Here is a 17,435-nt window from a genome sequence, read left to right as displayed (position 1 = left end):
AATCAAATTCCAACGACTCAAACCAGTTCCGATTTCAACTCTTACGGACGTCGCCGCCCGTGAGCAAATCCTAACTTACAACTGAATTACAGCACTTCTCTCGTGGCGAAAAACGGAAAAGCAAGAGATGGATGAGGGAGCATAGGAGAAAGAGTACATATTTTGATATTAATTTTTGCAGATTGTTCTTAAAATCTTCATAGCAAAATTGATGTTAGCTACATAGGCTTGATCTTTTCACCTGTAAACCTTAATTGCATAATCAACCTGGCCCGCTTATGTTCACTAATATTTCGAGACAACAGTTTTATTTTACTTGTTCTTCATTCAAGAACAAGTAAAAATGTCGGCAGAAGGCTTTAAAATGTGGGAAGCACAAGAGCTCACCCCAAAAGGACTCTTACTGTGGCATACGATTTGTTGTGGAAGATTGCGTTATCAAAATGTTAACATATTTTACTTATGCGAATAAGGTATACTATCTACTGAATTGGATACGTTATTATTATTATTTTTTTTTTTTTTCAATTTTCACCCCAAACAAGGCACAGTGCCACTTTGAAGCAGGGGGCTACTATCAGGGACTTAATTAGCGGGGTCATTATGAAGGAAGATCAGTAGAAAGATGCTTGTTAACATTACACTTGAACTTCTGCATATCATTGCAGTTGGGAAAGCAGAATCCCGGAAGGGAGTTCCAAAGACCCGCAGTTCTGGGGAAGAAACTATTTGAGTAAAAGGCTTTCTTGCACCAAGGGATCTCTACTGTAAAGGGATGAGACTTAGTAGCTTGTCGGGTTTGTCGGGAGTAGTTACCTCGGGGAGGTACAAGTGTTTGCAGTTCGTCAGAGCATTCACCATTAAAGTATTTGTAGAACAGGCAGAGGGATGCAACATCTCGTCGATGGGACAGAGGCTGAAGCCTAGATGACAGTTCAGGACCTATCAGGTTGGCGACTCTCTTTTGAACCCTGTCCAGGAGCGAGAGACAAGCAGCAGATGCACCAGCCCAGATGTGACAACAGTACTCCATACATGGGCGAATGGTTGCCTTATAGATGTATAGGATACTGTCAGGCGTAAGTAGTTTTCTAGCACGGTAGAGGGAGCCAACCTTCCTTCCTATTAGATTTTTTGTTTCTATTTATGAAAAACTTATTACAGTATTACTAACATAAAGTTTCAGAAAAACTTCTTAGTACAAAACGGGCAAAATATAAATAATAAAAATTGTTTGCTTTGATTATTTGTGATTTCTAGTTGTTCCATCTGAATGGCAAAGTTAACAAGCATAACACTAGCATATGGGGTACTGAGAATCCTCATGAACTTCTTGAGCACGAGCGAGATTCACCAAAAGTGAACGTGTTTTGTGCAATTTCCAAGAAAGGTGTCTATGGACCGTTCTTCTTTGCAGAGGCAACTATCACTGGTGAATCCTATCTCAACATGCTGGAAGACTGGTTAATGGCTCAGTTGGAAGAAGCAGAATCTGATGACTTCATTTTTCAACAAGATGGTGCACCACTACACTGGAGTCTTAGAGTAAGGCAGTTTCTTAACACAAGGCTGCCTGGTAGATGGATTAGGAGATCTGGGCGAGGTGAGGACGTTCTCATGCCCTGGCCTCCTAGGTCTCCAGATCTTACCCCGTGTGACTTTTTCCTTTTGGGCTTTGTCAAGCAACAAATCTATGTGCCGCCCCTTCCAAGAGATATTGACGAACTAAAGGCTCGAGTAACGGTAGTTGTGGGAACCATTGACGTCAAGATGCTGGAACGCGTTTGGCAGGAAATGGACTATCGACTAGATGTCTGCCGTGTGACGAATGGTGCTCATATTGAGCAACTTTGAAGATTCCCCACAAAACTTTAAACTTTAACCTTTCCAACGGTACCAATTTCATTTTTCAACTCCTAATAGTTTTTGAGTTATTAAAAATCTTTATGTTCCCAAGACTTTTGAAACACCCTGTATACCCGGTGTTGCTAAGTTGAAAAATATGCAGGGCGAAGAGTTTGTTCACATAATTATCATGGGATGATATATTTTCCCCTTTTGATAAGAAGAAATTAAGATTTAACACACAAAAGATAATATTAATTATCTAAATAATAACATATAATAACAAGAAATATAATAAAAATAATTATTAATAATATTATTAATTATAACAAAATAAAATACTTAACATATTATATAATGATAATAAAAATAATACTTTATTTAATTAAAAGGAAATATCAATAAAATATTATATAAAATAATATAAAAGTATTACTTAAGAATTTGAATGAAAAACGTTTTTTAGCGTCTCTGGTGACTTTCAAAATATAGAACAAAAAATTATTCTGTTTTGTTCTTTCTGGAAACGTCTCTAGCGATAACTATAAATAGCGAATGGTCGTTATTTTTAACGCAGCTATATCACGACGTTGGGACGCAAAGGAGAGGAGAGTAATCTATTATAACTCCGACCTAAAGAAAAACATAACAAAACTCGAGTCGTAAAAATAACCGATGAACCAACAAATTGGTTAATATAGATTTTTTATGAATTATATTTGACCAAGAGCATGTATGTCTGAAAGATAAAAAAAAAACATTACTTAAAAACGTTTCCACTACCAATAGGGAAATAACCATACACTATAGATTATAAACACCTTATTGAAATTCATTTTCTTTACTATTTTTAATGTTGCTTTTCTTTTTTTTGTTAATAAAAGTGTGTTTTTCTTTTCAAAATATCTTCTTCTTTTTTTCACTCTTTTATTTTTATTTGATTATGTCTGCGGTTTTCCGATGCCCCTAGACTAAGGAAAAACCGTAACACACTATTAAAGGTATATCACATATCCTAACTTCTTACGATTTTTCTGAGCGTGGATCATATGTTTGATTTTATTACATAGCGGGATCATATATAGAAGAAAATTATGCTTCTTACCTTTCTGTTCGGAGGTCCTTTGTCTTCCTGCTGCTGGGTGCTGTCATGAATGCCCACCATACTGACACAATCAAACGATCGAGGCATACCTGACTTTTCTTCTTTATGAAACACAAAACAACGACTTTATATTTTATAAATATAAATTTAGTTCGGGTGTCTCAGTGTTTCCAGAGTGTAAAATGTTTTTGACTTGTGATGGGGGGGGGTATGAGACGAATGGATTCGCATATCATTTTTTATAACCAACGGCTGTGCAAAACAAGCAATCAAAACGTCGCAAAATTATTATAAAAATCGTCGCATTTTGGATTCAATCAGTTCGCTATTTGCTACGTCACGGACCGCATTTAATTCTTCGCCGCCATCTTGGTTACTGATCTGAACTACGCCGCCACCTTTGTTCAACATAATATCTCAGAACTTAAGAGGTTACCTACGCGACGGACCGCATTTGATTCTAGGTCGCCATCTTGGTTACTGATCTGAACTACGCCGCCATCTGTGTTCAACACAATGTCTCAAAACTTAACACAGAGTCTGCTACATCTGCGTGTTGTGTTTGTCTAGCCTCGCTTTCCGACCTATTTGAAGCACGTCGGCACACTTTGGTGACAAAATCCAAACTCTTTGCTTTAATCTTTTTGACCTGTCAGTTCTGGTGACGTAGGACACGTCTCCTTAACGTGACCTCCGGTCACATATCTAAATGTAGCTTGAATAGTGTCACTTATCAACTATTGTTTTGGATGTCTAAATCCTTATGTTAAGCGCAGCTAAATCTATAAGCATATCACTGAACTATTTACATCATTAGCTTTCAGCTAAACTTATTTTACCAGAACAGTATTAATCTCCTTTGCCTAGCAAGGTCACTGGTTTTGTCCACTTATAATTATATATACACATATATATATATATATATATATATATAGAGAGAGAGAGAGAGAGAGAGAGAGAGTTTATTAACACTTTTAACCCTTCTATTATCTAACAATTTATGAACGCATAAAACACATCAATTTCCGTCAATGAAAATTTAACGAGAATTAGCTTCAAGGGGAAATAACTCTCACATTTTACTCTTGTTTCTAAGGATAACTAGTATATCTATTAACAATTAAAATTAAATTAAATATAAATTCAATTAAAAATAGATAAAATGGGTCAACTTGGAATGACATTTCTAAACAGAAAAATGAAGTCCATTTTATTACAACAAATAATTAATAGCATAGAGCTAGTTATTAAAATAGATTTTAGAATAGCTTTTCTTTAATTTAATATGGGGCTGCTCCTTAAATATAGATTTCCTTTGAATAAATAGTATATATAGAAATCATGCTGGAATTTAAGGGTGTAAGAGTCTCTTTTCAGTAAGAAAGTTAATTTGTGAAACGTACCTTTTGTACATCTTTATCAAATATTGAACAAACAAACAATCAAACAAACAAACAAACAAATGCAATGTTAACTGACATCCTGCTCATCTCATTTACATCCATCCATCCATCCAGCGCGTCCGCAGCCGAGATTGAACTCATTACACCAGTTTGTAGTGTAATTCAAATCTTGTCGGCAGAATACCTCATGCTTTGCTAGGGCCATCAAGAGTACTTTTATCGTGACGCCATCACTAAATGGGGTGCTTACCACGGTTTAAGAGTGTCCCATATACCTTCGAGAGAAGAATAGACCGCGCCAGTTTTTCAACCTGGTGTTTACAGCGTCTCGCCTTCCCAAATGGTCACCCATCTGGTACTGGGCAGGCTCAACGTTGCTTTTACGTTGACACATCGATTCTCGCCAAATCACCGCAGTTAAGTCTCTTTACATAGTCCCGTATACGCATTGTCACAAATAGTAGCTGCTTACGTCCAAGCTATAATATGCTTTGTATAAGGTGAACAAGATAAAAATAAAAACGCGTGAAAATGATGTGATTGGTCATTGAAAGCGTAGTGCTAATCGAAACAAAAAACAAACAAATCGATGTCATCTTAAATATGCTGACTGTCTAGGGAGGATTCTGATACTCATGTTATTTATCGTGTCTCTTCTCCCTTATCTTCCGTTTCCCCTAGCTATATCTTCAAACTATATACATAATTTAATTTCTATCAGTACTTTATACGCTGAGTTGTATCATCCATCCTGGTGTCAGAGGTTTCTTTTCTTGAAATGGGATTTTTTTCTGATTATCATCTTTAAAGTTAGTTTTTGATGTTTTTGACTTACCGTTCTTTTCATCTTTGAACATTTTTCTTTTCTTTGTTTTAAAATACTGTATCTCTTCTTTTTATTATTTAATATTTGACGGGTTTTAAAAGCAGCCATATAAGCTAAAAACATTGATTTCATTATGGGTTACAAAACGTGCGTAAAACACTAAAGAAGAAACTATAGGTGTTCGTCACAATGATGTAAATAATTAAAGAAGTAACATATTATGATTGTGAGCTGAGTCTTTCATTTGAACCAAACTGTAACACTAAAGAAGAAAATATAGGTGTTCGCCACAATGATGTAAAATGGGTCATAGTAATAAGAAAGGGAGGAAATTCGATTTATTCTTTTGTATGCATAAGAACAAACGGCATCTTATTTTAAAAAGATAATTTCTCGCATCGACGTATCTTTTTAAGATACTCTCGTCACCCACGTCTAGAGTTGTAAGCCATGTTTAGTTTCAGAAGAGTTTCCGATGGTTAGATTTCTATACAAGTCCAGAAGGTTACTGTTTCTCAGTAGACAGAACAGTTTCCGATGGTTAGTTGTTTTTCACAAGTCCTGGAGGTGACTGGTTCTCAGTAGACAGAACAGTTTCCGATGGTTAGTTGTTCTTCACAAGTCCTGGAGGTGACTGGTTCTCTGTAGACAGAACAGTTTCCGATGGTTGTTCTTCAAAAGTCTTGGAGGTGACTGGTTCTCAGTAGACAGAACAGTTTCCGATGGTTAGTTGTTCTTCACAAGTCCTGGAGGTGACTGGTTCTCAGTAGACAGAACAGTTTCCGATGGTTAGTTGTTCTTCACAAGTCCTGGAGGTGACTGGTTCTCTGTAGACAGAACAGTTTCCGATGGTTAGTTGTTCTTCAAAAGTCTTGGAGGTGACTAATTCTCAGTAGACAGAACAGTTTCCGATGGTTAGTTGTTCTTCACAAGTCCTGGAGGTGACTGGTTCTCAGTAGACAGTTCTTGAGTTGGAAGCTACAGATCAAAATTGGTGCGCTGTTACTTTCCGGCCATGTCCAGAACACATGCTTCTTCCCGCACGCAATGACTTCTTCGGCCATGTGTCGAACACGTGCTTCATCCGAACATTGCTTCTCTGTGCACGTGTCCTTTTATCTCTGCTTTTCTTTCTCTTTGCTGTCACATTACATCACGCACTAGCTCGGTCATTTGCATACGTTTGCTGTCATAAGACGGCTGCAGCTAACAGCGCTAGTGGCCTTGTTACCAAACTGCTATAATACTAAAAGTACATTTGAAAATTATTATGTTGGAAAGCTTTTTAAACTTAAAGGCCGTTTAAATTTCGAATGGTCAACTATAAACAAAATATTAAAATTGCTTTCTTGTTTAAAGAAAAAAAAAGAAATTCATTCTAGCGGAGTTAATTTCGTAACTATTATTTGATTCGATCTTATTGCATTACCCTTTTGTATTTTTTTTTTAATTTCAATAAATAATTGATTAGAAGTAAATAAATAATGATTTACTTCAGAATCCTTTCTTTATACAACATAATCACGTTGACACACCGGTTCTCACTGCATTACAGAAGTTAAGCAAAGTTGAACCTGGTCACTACTAAATGGGTAACCATTTGGGATTTTGAGGTGCTGTATGAGCTCTCCGCTTATCTCGGCATTGTTTCCAGTCGTTCTGGACTTCTCCTTGCCACTGGGTTGGCCGATTCAAGAGAGGTGTGGTTGATGATTGCACAATTCTTGCCTCACAATTACATTACAATGCCCCCACACGGGATATCTTTATCTTTCGAGACTAAACGGAGGCATCGATAGACTTCGGAATCTAGTGGGCGATACCTTTTGCCTTCCTTACTAATTCTTTCTCAAAGAAGAGACTTTGCGATCTGATCTATACTCTATCTTTATTATCATAATGCTCGATTGACCTTCATAATCCCTTTTCTAAAACATTTGCGACAGACACTCGTCTACCTACAACCATTAATAGAAATTCCCTTCACTTTCTATCTGTGCTTAAAACAAAACGACAAATCAATGAGCAAAGCTTATTTCCATCCATCGCCCGAGGAAAGCAATACCACGGAGTTGATTCCCAGATTCCTATAACATGGTGGTTTTCAAGTCTTAAATAAACCAAGTTCTTGTTGAGCCGTCCTATTAATTTCTACGCAATTTTCAACATCACCGATCAGCACAATGCTGTTTCCCCATTCGAGACGGGTTTTATCCTTTAGTGGCTTTCAGGCCTTCATAAGCGGTTAATTTATTGTATATAAAAATCGCATGGACGCGAGAAGAACGCTCACAGGCACACGGGAAGTGGTCACATAATTCCTTTCATAAATTTGTTGCGTGTACATATTTATATTAACAGTTCAAACCGACTGTTACATAATAAGGGCTGTCCCCTTTTCATGTAAGTATAAAATTAGAGAGGTTTAGTTAAAATAAAAATGAAATAGAATAGACGAAATTCGAACCTCGTAATTTAGGTTTAGAAATAGATTACGAGAGAGAATTAGCAAATGGAATGTAAAACAAACGATTGTTTAGCTTAGAGATAAAATAGTTTGAAGAAAAGAATGTGCATTGTCAATTCTGTTATGAAAATTCAATTGAAGAATGCAACTATAAGATAATTTAATAAACATGTTTTTTAACATATTGGAAATATAGGTTACTGGGAATATATGTTAAAATTCCTTTTGTAAACAGAGGAAAAAGTTTTGGACATGCATTTCCAGAACACGTGAAAGAAGACACATGTTTTAACATGTGTATGACGTCATGGAAAATGGGAAGTTCTTGATATAGTTAGAAACTTTAGAGAAACTGGGAGGAAGAAACTGAGAGAGAGTCTGAGGACGACAGACGACAGTCCAGACATGGGATTCGAACGTCTAGAAGCGAGACGGTCACCTTTGAAACTCAGAATGTGAAACTTGAATTCTTGACTATGAAAACTACGACCGGTCGGGAAAAGAAATAAACCCATCATGTGTTTTTATAAACGTCGTATTTGTGTTGTAATTCTACCAAAAGGTAAAGTGAAAATTGTCATTATAAGTCTTGTATATCATGTGTTTTAAAATGTCTTTACATACACAATGTCTCAACACTCAAAGAGCTTCTACACTTCAAAGTATGAACATTTTATATACATGAATCACTTTATAACACGAACAATTTCTCTCACAACACTTTTCTCTCTCTCTCTCTCTAAGACACAACAACAAACTCTTAACAAGACTCTCAACAACATCCTCTTAATAAGACTCGAAGACTCTCACTATAAATAAGACCTAACAACAACAAGAAAAGAATAATCATAATAATAATAATGAAACGTAACACGACAGTTTGCCCGACGGGACGTTGCGTTTATTGCGTCTTCGTTTATTTTGTGTTCTTCGATAAAATAGTCCTCGACATGATCTTAAACTATATCCGATGGTGACGCCCCAGCTTGCGGGTTTTGGGGAGTATGGAGCCACCCTTTAATTGGCATTGCTCCCAGGTCCACTCTGACCCGGACTGGCAGTACCTGTTAAGGTCCCAACTATGGGTTGAATAGAAACCAACTTTAAATATATATATATATATATATATATATATATATATATATATATATATATATTTATAAAGTAATAGGGCTCGTGTGTTTCTGTCTGTGTGTACAGCTCTCCATCATCAACGAAATATAAAGGAGGTAAGAGGGTAGATCTCTCCTGGTAGAGAAACATTAGAACCCATTTTAGGATGTTTCTGTTATAGGAGACATAAGAATCTATGCCTAATTTCTTTATATACTATTCTACAAACCACCCCCATATCGAATGACTTATGCTCATTTGCATATCACATTATATTAAATCTCTTTAACTAATTACCTCGACCTTATTACATATTGGAAATATTCTAATCATTTCAACTGTACTATTTACAAAATCTATTTAACATTTAATCTATCTATCTATATATCACATTATATTAAATCTCTTTAACTAATTACCTCGACCTATATATCTATTAAAACAGAGATGTGTGTGCCACAGACGATTTCTGATTGGTTAATCCAATAATCACATCTCCTAAAAAACAATCGTTTCTACGCTCTTACCTTTACCATAAAATATTATGGCTTTATTTATTGTCCATCTTGGAAGGGTTTAATTTTTTAATAACTTGTTATTTACAAATTAAAAAAATACGAAACTATTATACGAAACTAAACGACACGAAACGCGCACACACGCACACACACACGTTCACTACCGTCACGTTGTTATGGCAACCAAACCCGCTGACTTTTGGCCTTTTGGTCAAGATCAAAGTGTAGTATCTGTTCTTCAGATGCTGCACTTCATTTTCTTGTTCTCTTTCGTTAGAGGAGAAATCCTTCACGACTGAGACAATTTTTATTTTTGTACCTTTTCTCCACGTTAAAAAACGACCCTGGTGTCTAACTCTGTCGCGTGGGGAGGCATAGTAAATAGGTACATAAACAGTAAACACACACAGTAAATGTGATTTTCTTAAATTCATTTCGGGTTTGTATTACTGTACACATAGATTCGAATAAGTTGCCAAAAAACAAATATATAACAAATAAATGTTATCAAAGGCAAGATAAATTACTTTTCTACCAAACTGGATATATTTTTCGTGTTTTTATTCAATTTAACATGTTTATTCAGCTCGAAAAGCATACAGTGTTTACCGATGTATTGGAAAATTCAAGATGGCGGCCGATTCTCTCTTTAACACGGTAAGTTTGGAAAAAGGTGTAATAAATAAAAAACCGGTTAAAATACTGTTAAAAACTCGCTCAATATATGTTACCGTGACATAGGTTGACATATATTCGGCGGGTTTTTAATAGTATTTTGTATAGTTTTTTATTTATAACACCTTTTCCCAAACTTACGGTGTTAAAGAATGTGTGAGACGCCATCTTGAATTTTCCAACACATCGGTAAACACTGTATTCTTTTCGAGCTGAATAAACATGTTAAATTGAATAAAAACACGAAAAATATATCCAGTTAGGTAGAAAAGTAACTTATCTTGCCTTTGATAACATTTATTTATATATTTGTTTTTGACTATTTTTTCGAATTTATGTGTACAGTAATACAAACCCACGATATGAATACTCACGTTGTTATATATATATATATATATATATATATATATATATATATATATATATATATATAAATGAGATTATAGCAGTTAAAAAACATTTTTAAAACACACACACACCTTTTTCAAAGTGATCAGAAATCGTATAAAAGTAAAGAGGGTAAATTTTTACTTACTTTCCAACTTAATCACCTTTAAAGTGACTTTTACAGTTTTTTTTTAAATGGAATTCATTTACCGATACAAAAGAAATGATAAGTAAATAAATCCATAAATAAATATTATAAATGGTTTATTTTAATACTTGCCAGGATGCGGAGGAAAATGAATGAAGGGGGAGGGGAATAAAATAAAAATATTTTGGAAACAGAGTAAGTTTGAAAGAATTGCTTTGCACAGAAAGAAATTAATGAAAAAATAAAATTAAAATTTCTTTTCTTTCTTGATTTTTTTTTAGTTTTTTATGAAAAAGGAAGTTAAAATTAAGACTATAAAAAACAATTTTTATTAAGAGCGAACCTCAGTCGTCAGGTCTGTAAAAGAAAAAAAGACGTGGAATAATAAATGTTTTCTAATACAAATTGTTTTTACTTATGTGTTCATTTGTCTCTTTGAAGTTCGTTTGTTTAATATATCGGTTTGCAATATAATTTTGTCATTCTTTCAGACTCAAATTTTAAATCTATATATCTATAAAAGTGAGTGTGTGTGTGTGTGTGTGTGTGTCTGTGTACATTTCCCTACGAAATAACTCTGTCAATTTTTAGTCTACAGACTCGAAATTTGATATACAGGGTACTGAGATTTGGAAAAATCTATGTGATCGTTTTTTAGCCAGAAATTTGGCGATTAAGGGGTCAAAGTTCAACGATTTGAGCTTTGAGAACTCTACCAAACTTCTCCGACAATTTTGGGTCTACACACTTGAAATTTTAGATATAGCTTCCGTGGACATGGATCTAACTTAATAACTTGATTTGAGCCCAAAACAATAAATTTTCAGGGGTCATAATAGGGGTCAAAGTTTAAAAAATTACCCTCTTTTTTTTGCTCAGCATACACCTCCAAACACCCGGGCAACGCCGGGCACCCATGCTAGTATATATATATATATATATATATATATATATATATATATATATATATATATATATATATATTCTATTTAATAATTGTTCTTCAAAATCCAGTGGATTCGGCATTAAATCACCTGAAAAGGGTTTATATGCCATAAAGCAAAAACAACCAACCAACAAATCTTCGATAAAAGCATCCGGATTTGTGAAACCCACGGGAACCCGGCAAGACTCGTTTCACAAGATGAACCTACTAAATCTCCAAGTTCCTGCTTCCTTCTAAAGATACACTATTTACATTAGAGCCAACGTTCAAGTTTCAACACAGTGCTGTCACTCCTTTCGAAGCTACGTTATTTCTCACTCCCATCTCTTCACGGCAACAGTCATTCGCATTTATCCATAGAATGCAATCCACTCTGTTTTGGTGAGAAGGGGAAAAACCTAGCCGTGTGACTCATGGCCAATTCTACTGCTGATTCGTACGGCGATCGGTGGAGTGCGGACCAATAATCAGCGACTATTCATAATTCAAATGTTGGGCTTCTCGACTTCCTTCACGCCAGCTTGTAAATAGATTCCGAGCGTGGACGTCGATAGCTAGTTCTCTCTCTCTCTCTCTCTCTCTCTCTCTCTCTCTCTCTCTCTCTCTCTCTCTATCTATCTCTCTCTCTCTTTAGAATCGACACTATAAAAGCATGCACGCGCGTACACACACACACACACGCATATATATACACACACGTGTGTATGTATACATATACGCGCGAGCATATACGGCCAGTGCTACAATGCTGTTATTCCTGCGTTTATATAAACGAATTTAAAATTGCAAATTGCTTTTGCCTGTTAAGTTTCGTGGGAATAGAGAGACAGCCTAAGATAACAGGCTAAAAGATAATAACGACTTACATATGTATCTCTTTCTTTCTGTATAATACAGAAACACACACACACACACATGTATATATATATATATATATATATATATATATATATATATATATATATATATATATATATAATATAAAGCTGAACGGATGTGTGTGTGTCTGGTCACGAATAGGTTCCTATATGGTTGACTATTATAGAAAACTGATCCCATATAATGATAGAAGATGTATCGAGACACAGGAATGGGTATGTTTCATCTGGCATAATGATGATTCATTAAAATTGTGGGGTCTGCGTACGCGCCTGGTTCACAAAGTATGGAAATAAAACATTAAAAAATTAAAAAAAAAAACGTTCACAAGTGTTGTTTATATAGATGTACATAATACTTTGATAAGTGGTACAATAAAATTGTGGGGTCTGCGTTCGCGCCTGGCCTCCACAGAATGGAAATAGGCACAGACTTTAATAAAGACTTTTCATATCTATCTGCGTAAGTATACATTGATAATTATGTTTCAGTTTGAAGAAATATGGTATAATAAAATTATGGGGTGTTCGTTCGCGCCTGACCTCCATAGAATGTAAATATGTCACAAAGTTTAACAAGTTTTTTTTTTTTTTTTAAATATAGATCCACGGAATATCGTGATAAGTGTTTCAGTGTGAACAGGTATGGTATAATAAATTCTGGGTTTTATCTATTTTATTTTTACTTTGATCATATATTGCTTTGGTTTTGATACCCCCAAATTCGAAGCTATCTCTTTACAAGCCTTCCTTTTCATAACCTATCATACTTTCATAAATCAGAATCCATTTTCTGTAGGCTGTTTTTGAACCCAGTCAACGAAAGGTACTTTTGCTAGTATATATATATATATATATATATATATATATATATATATATATATATATATATATATATATAATTATAAAACTCAAATGACCTTGTAACGAGTGATGTAACTCACTTTCCGGTTTATGACATCCGATTGCGTTTTAGCGCCTAAAGATTAGCCCATAACAACGTAAAAACAGAAACACAAATCGCTTCTTTTGCAGATTTTTATCTGCGCACTGAAATATTAACGTTATTATTTCGAAATTATTATTTAACATGGGAGGAGTGGAGGTGTTTTGCAACTATTCTTTATTACAACTATCTCGCTATTTTCTTACAACTAAACAACTTTAACCCGTTGACAAACATAAGAACAATTTTAGTAAATCCAAGATTACTACTACTACTCTCTATCCGTCCCTTTTTCTTCCTTCCTTCCTTCTTTTTTATTTTTGTTTACATTTCTAGATACAACATAGTTGTGTGAGAACGGTTAATTTGTTGACACGTTTGCTAATCTGTTTCAATATTAGTTTTATTTTATTTTATTTATTTAGGTATTTTTTTTTTGCTTCAGATTTTATTAATTAATTTTTTTAGATTTTAAGTTTCTATAACTTGGTTGAAGGATTCCAATATAGGTTTGTCATTCTTATATATTTTTCATCGGTAGTTTCACGTGCGTTTTTGCTGCTAAATGACTTTCGTCGGCGTTCGATTCGTAGGAAAATCATGTTTAATTTTCGATTTTTGAGCGATTATTAGGAAAAATAGGTAACTTTAAACGAATATTGAGGATTTTTTTCATGTTTGAGTGATCCGTCCGTGATTTTTGTATAAAACTAAACAAAATTTTTTTTTTAATTTTTTATCATTCGTTAGAAAACAATCTAGTCATTTAATCACCTGCAATCACTGCATCAACTCGCTCTCGAATTTACTATAATACTAATAATTTATTTTTAAGGGATCATCAGTGTTTCGGGGATTTAAATATATATATATTTCGTCATTCACAGACAGATTTAAATACATACATACATACATACATTATATATATATATATATATATATATATATATATATATATATATATCATTCACAGAAAGAATGCTTCGCTGTATCACAGGTCTTCAATGCGGCTATCGTAGAACCCATATTAACTCAGGGATCGAACCTTCAATCATCACATAGAGTCGGCACACTCAAATGATCTCCTCCAATGTCTATTTACATAAACATTTCACCGCTACATTTACAGAGCTCGATTTCTTGGTATATTTGCTAGAGAGATTCGCAAAACGCTAAGAAAGCAGCAAACGTACTCATTCAAACAGTGCTCTACCCACGAAGGGGTGGGGTTTAGTCATCCACGGACAGACTGTTTCGCTGTATCACAGATTTTTAGTGCGGCTTGACTAGCACCCATCCTGAGTTGAGGATCAAATCTACAACCATCTAGTTGGACGGCCCAGGAGATTGGCGCTCGCAAGACCTATATATATATATATATATATATATATATATATATATATATATATATATATATATATATATATATATATATATATATATTCTTCCTTTTTTAATTTTATCGTGATTTAGTTCTAGCTGGAGATGAAGCATCCTACCGGTTGCCAGTCAATCACTTCCTATCTCATACGTTTCAAGCGATGAGTCTTTTTTATGATTCTTATCGTTTATTTAGGCGTAATTGTATGATCTTTCTTGCACCGGGTACATTTGCCGGGTAGTTTGTGAAATTCTCTTTCCTGAGTCTGGTTGATTCTATAATTAATGGTCCGGGATATGACCTTAAACTATATCCAGTAGTGAGGCCCCAGCTTGCGGGCTTTGGAGAGTGTGGAGTCACCCTTTAATGACCATTGCTCTCAGGTCCACTCTGACCCGGAGTGGTAGTACCTGTTAGAGTCCCAACTATGGGTTAAATAGAAGCCGACTTGAAAAAAAACAAACAAATATATTCTATTAAAAATTTTCTTCAAAATCACTGGATTCGGCATTAAATAACCCGAAAAGGGTTGATATGCCGTAAAACAAAAACAACCAAAACAAATCAACCTATAATTAATGGAATGATAAAGTTTTACCTACGATTCCATTTTTTTGTTTGTGTCGTGCAAACACCTTGTTTATTTAAGTTTATTTCCCATTCCAGCTTTGTTTAATGCAGCATCATTAGATCTACTTACATTGCTTCCTTCTCCTTCTGATCCAATATCACTAAGTCAAGTGTAATGACTTCGTTTTCTAGATACAGAAAGTGTTTTTTTTTTAACACGCATGCAAACAAACGCATGCAGGGATTATATAACAAGAACCATTAGTGACGCATATTATTTTTAAATTTCTGGATCAGTTTAATTCTGTAATGTTGATTTTTTTTTGCAATTGTTTTAATAACAATCGTTGTTTAAAAAACATACAAACACACGCACACAAACAAATGCATGCACAGAGTATAATAATTACCAGTAGCAACGCATATTTATTTTGTTTTTGTTTTTTTCAGCAAAGGTTGCATTCTGTTCTGTGCTAATACACTTATTATTTTTGAAGTTAAAAGTTGCATTCTGTAATTATTTATAAAATAAATTTGCAATTATTTTAACAAGAAAAAATATTTTTTTTATGAAACCACGCACGCAAACACACGCACACAAACATACGCATGCACAGACTATAATACCAACTATTAACGACGCATGTTTTTTTGTTTGTTTGTTGATAACCTCAATACTTCTGGATACACACTATTTTAAGATTTGTTAATGTTTATACCAAATGCCCAGCAAATTGTGAAGTGCAAACACACACACACACACACACGATAGTAACTACCTAAGCATTAAACGAACTTGACGGTGTGCAAAGTAATATGTCTAATAGGGATGCTATTTTTTTTACTTTTAGTAACTGTTCGTTTATGAAGCGTAGAATTGGATTCGGAAAGATTATGTTATGTCTATGCATCTATGATCCAGTTACGATCGATGTAATCACACTATCTGTGGAAAATGTAGAATTGTTCCCGGTGACAACTGGTAGTAGTGTTAGGACTAAATATTTAGAAAGAAAAGATAGGAACGTTTTCTTAAGATGTTGCGATTGTGATGGTGTTGCTCGTCGGATGTAATATAGAGTTTTACTCAAACGACTGAATGTGTCTAAAATGCTGTTCGAAAGCTACATAAGATAGCGGCTTATAGGCTACATGCATTGTTTTTACATGTGGCATCTGTTGCTATGATACTTAGGTCAAGAGGGGAATTTCTGCAGTCCTTTTATTATACAGGGTGGCGACAAAGTCACGCACCAATGTTGATATTTATTTTTTATTAATATAATTTTTTAATTTTATAATTTTTTATTTCAGATCAGTCGCGATAGTGCAACCAACAGAAGTGTTGCTAAGCAATTCAACAGAAACCATCCTCATGAAAATGTGTCACACACTTCTATCGGTCGCTTAATCAACAAATTCAGAGAAACTGGTAGCGTCGTGGACAAAAAGCGAAGTGGGCGTCCAGGTTTATCTGCAGAGACACGTGCACAAGCGTTGGAAAAAATTGCAAGCAGTCGAAGGAAGTCAGTGCGAAGAGCAGCAGGTGAAATTGGTGTTCCTCGTTCAACGATGCAGAAGGTCCTCAAAGCAGAAAAGTTTCATCCTTACAAACTTCAAATTCTACATAAATTGTACGAGGATGATAATGACAGACGTTTAGAAATGGCTGTATGGTTTCAGGTTCAACTCGAGGAAGATCCTGACTTTGTTAGGCGAAACATGTTATTTAGCGACGAGGCAAATTTTTATGTTAGTGGAGAGGTCAATCGGCAGAACTGCCGATACTATTCGCAAGACAATCCTCATTTTATGTAAGACAGCAAAGAACACAGCGGTCCCAATATAATGGTTTGGTGTGATTTGTGGCGCGACCATGTGTTGTACCCTTCAATCCGACAGTTACTGGCGAAAGATACCTCAACATGTTGCAAAATGATTTGATACCGCAGTTTTATTTACTTGGAGACGGCAGACCTACTTGGTTTATGCAAGACGGTGCCCCGCTGCATTACGCAACGATTGTGCGTGATTGGCTCCACGAGAATTTCGAAAATTGGATCGGTCGAAGAGGTACGGTAGAGTGGTCGCCCAGGTCGCCTGACCTAAACTCCATGGACTTTTATTTCTGGGGTCACATTAAGCAAATTGTTTATTCAACGAAGATTCTCGATTGTAATCATCTGAAGAGTCATATTATTGATGTTTGTCTTCAAATTGATGGTGA

Source organism: Euprymna scolopes, chromosome 26, assembly GCF_053919585.1.
Source record: "Euprymna scolopes isolate OS-2025 chromosome 26, ASM5391958v1, whole genome shotgun sequence".
Lineage (NCBI taxonomy): Eukaryota > Metazoa > Mollusca > Cephalopoda > Sepiida > Sepiolidae > Euprymna > Euprymna scolopes.
This window is presented reverse-complemented; position numbering follows the sequence as displayed.